Raw genomic sequence first — 3,919 nt, forward strand, 5'->3', positions numbered from 1 at the left:
TTTATTCTTTGGTACATCTGTGTTGCTATATCTATAACAATATACCACAGGAAGAAGCAGCAAGATAATTATCCAAGAGTTTTAATTTGAACATCATTAAATACTTCAATTTCTATTCCAGTATTTTCTGCCACACATTTTATCCATGTGTTAATGGACAGTTGGTGTTGGAGAATCTTCAACAGTCATCTACCCTGCCGTCTTGCCCAACTTCTCTCCCTCTTGCTTCTCGCAGGAAACTTCTTAGTGATAAAACTTGGCAGTGCAGTCAATATGCTGGCACCATTCAAAATGAGAAAGCTATGAAGTTGTGTACTTAACTAAAATTACTAAAGAATCATAGGAATATGGTTTGTGGGTTACTTCTTAGAGCTTGGAAATAAAACTGATCAAAATGAGAAAGATAAAGCATGAAGAATGAAAATAAAATGAATCCTATTTATCGAATGCTTACGATGGAATCATCTGGCAGACTTTGAAAAAAGCTTCCTGAAATCAGTCCTTCCGACAACACTGGGAACACCAGCAACAACCATTATCTCTATTTCACAGATGAGGAAATGGAGAGGCATGGGAAGAAAGACTATCTAACTTTGGATTGTTTAACAAATCAGTTAGACTGGGAAGAAGCCTGATTCCCAAAGCCCTTTATTTAATGGCTACATTTAGTGTATTGTTGTGTTGAGTTTGATTGTGGACAGGGCTGGCTAATTCCTGAAGATGCATTAGACAGAATTCCTAGGCTGTCACACAGCACCACACTCAAATTGCATATCCTTAGGAGCAATCAACCATAAATGCCTCTGACTTAGAGAAACAGTATTGTAGAGTGCTTGAGAAAGCCGAATAATGGAAAATTTAGAATAAGTTATGGTGCATATAGTGGACTGTGTGTTTTTGTCCTACCCCTCCCCCTGCCAATTCATATGATTAAATACTAATCCCTAATAGGGTGTTATTAGAAAGTGGGGTTTGGGGAGGTAGTGAGGCCATGAGTACGAAGCTGCCATTTTGAGATTAGTGCCCTTAGAAAAGGGATTCCAGAAAGCTCTCTCATTCTCTTTTAAAGAGGACAAAGTGATGAGTTGGCAGTTTTCTTTCTTTTTTTTTTTTTTATTTTTTATCATAAAACTAAGTTTACTATATTTCTCCCAGTTAGATTTTTTCTTAAATATTTTCACTGTCCCAGTGACTCCTGGTTCTTATTTTCCTGATGTACACAATGTGCTCAGCCTTTTTTGGATTTTCTGCACACCTCTTGACACTCCACATTACTCTCAGAGCAGAATCACTCTCCAAAGTGCTTGCTGCAGACTTTTCATTTTTCTTGATCTCAAACACATGGAGTCTGCATTTCCTGCTTCTCCTTTCCCTTCCTGATTCTGCATGAGAACCCCTGTGTTATTCTGCCCTCTTCTGTCCTCTGCCACCTTATGGTGGAAGAGAGCACTCACCAGAACCCAACTATGCTGACACTTTGATCTCAGACCTCCAGGCTTCCAAACTCTAAGAAATAAATTTCTGCTGTTTGTAAGCCATCCATCTATGGTACTTTGTTATAGCAGTCCAAACCCATGAAGACAGTACATAGACATTACAGAATATTATAACACTCTTAAAAGATATGATCACATACTAGGAGTTGACTTGAGGAAGTTTCTATAACTGGTATTGTTCAATGAGAAAGATAAGATGAAGAGTAGTATTTAATGTACATTCATATTTTACAAAGCCATTATTTCTTTGTAAAATCTGATTTTACATTAAACAAGACTCTTCATTTTTTTTTTCTTTTTTTGAGATGGAGTCTTGCTCTGTCACCCAGGCTGGAGAGCAGTGGCACGATCTTGGCTCACTGCAATCTCCTCCTCCCAGGTTCAAGCGATTCTCCTGCCTCAGCCTTCCAAATAGCTGGGATTACAGGCGCCCGCCACCATGCCTGGGTCATGTTTTGTATTTTTAGTAGAGACAGGGTTTCACCATGTTAGCCAGGATGGTCTTAATCTCGTGACCTTGGGATCCGCCCACCTCGGCCTCCCAAAGTTCAGGGATTACAGGTGTGAGCCACCACGCCCAACCATCTTCATCTTATCTTTCTAAAACTAAAACCCCATGTGTATATATGGTTCATATATATATATATATAGCATATGCATATGTGTCTATAAGAAAAAAATTATAAACCAGTGCTAACATGAATTACCTTAGAACATAGTTATGGTAGTCATAGTGGATGACATATTTGGAGAAGAGAATGAAACAAGAAACCAAAGATTACATCAGATACAAGTAAACAAACCAAAAACTACAAAAGCACCCCACCATGCACAATAACCCCATTTAAGTAAAGCGATAGACATGTATTGTTATGGACTGAATTGTGTCCTTCAAAAATGATACGTTGAAGTCCTGATCTCCAGTAGCTCAGAATGTGAGCCTATTGAGAAAAGGGATCTTTAAAAGTAACCAAGTTAAAATGAGGTGATTGGGGTATGTCATATGTCCAATCCAATATGACCCGTGTCCTTATAAAAATGGGAAATTTAGACACAGAAGGAGACACATGTGGAAGGAAGGTGACGTAAAGAGATGCAGGGAGAAGATGGCCATCTACAAGCCATGGAATGCTGGAGGCTGTCAGAATCAGGAGAGAGGCCTGAAACGAGGCCTCCCCTCACAGCCCTCAGAAGAGACCAGCACTGCCATCGCCTTGATTTCAGACTTCTAGCCACCAGAACTGTAAGATAATACATTTCTGTTCTTTGAGCCACCTAATTTGAGGTATGTTTCTATGACAGCCTTGGCAAGCTAAAACATGGGTGTCTACATTCATAATGATGTTAGGTGAGACAAAGTGTCTAACTACTTTTATTTGTGGAGATGCTAAGTCATATTGTCAAGAGAAAAAAGAAACAGAATCAGGATAATATATGCAATATGCTTCTATTAAATTAAAAGGGAATAAGAAAATTATCTTTTTAATTAGGCAAGAGTTTAAGCACCATCTTTCCTACTTCTTATCTTGTAGGAACTTGGTCAAGTTACATCCGTTTTCTCATCTGTTCACTGGGACTGATAATCCTTATGTCTTAAGATTGCTTGAGGAATAAATGGCACAATATTGTGTGTAAAGCTCTAGGCCTTTGCTCTCCCCTACGTCTGGAAGATATTGACACAGCTGACTCTTCACCCTACACATCATCATGTTGGATAGCTTCTCCTGACCAGCCATTTCCCCACTCCTTTTTCCTTCCTAAGCATCCACTTTGCCTTATTTATAGAACATTTCACAGCTTCACATTTTGTGTTCCTTAGATTAATAGTTTATTTCTTGTTTTCCCCATAATGCAATTACTCCATGAAGGCGATTTTTATTTTTGTCTTACTCACTGTTGTACTCCAGTGCCTAGATCATTGTCAGGCACAGAAAAGGCAATCAAAAATGTTTGTTGCATGAATTTTTGAATGCACACAACTGCCTTGCACAGATTTATCACATAGTAAATATTAGCTATAATTATTGTTGTTCTTTTTATTATACAGGCATATGATCCCCTTAGTGATATGCCACAATCCATATACGGAGAAAGAGAGGAAGGTTTCTCCAACTATCACCACACTGTTCATCTCCAACATGGGAAATGCAAAAATGTCTGAGCTCTATTATAGTTTAGGATTATTTGAGAATGTATTCAGGGACCACATTCCTCATAATCTATTCAAAATTAATATTATGGACTTCTCAGGCAAATAGTCATGGACAGCCTCCAGCATTCCATGGTTTGTAGATGGCCGTCTTTTCCCTGTGTTTCTTCACATCATCTTCCTCCTATATGTATCTGCTTCTGTGTCTAAATGTCCCCTTTTTACAAGGACACAAGTCATATTGGACGTACCCTAATCACCTATCTGCAAATAG

This window comes from Callithrix jacchus, chromosome 3, assembly GCF_049354715.1.
Source record: "Callithrix jacchus isolate 240 chromosome 3, calJac240_pri, whole genome shotgun sequence".
Classification (NCBI taxonomy): Eukaryota; Metazoa; Chordata; class Mammalia; order Primates; family Cebidae; genus Callithrix; species Callithrix jacchus.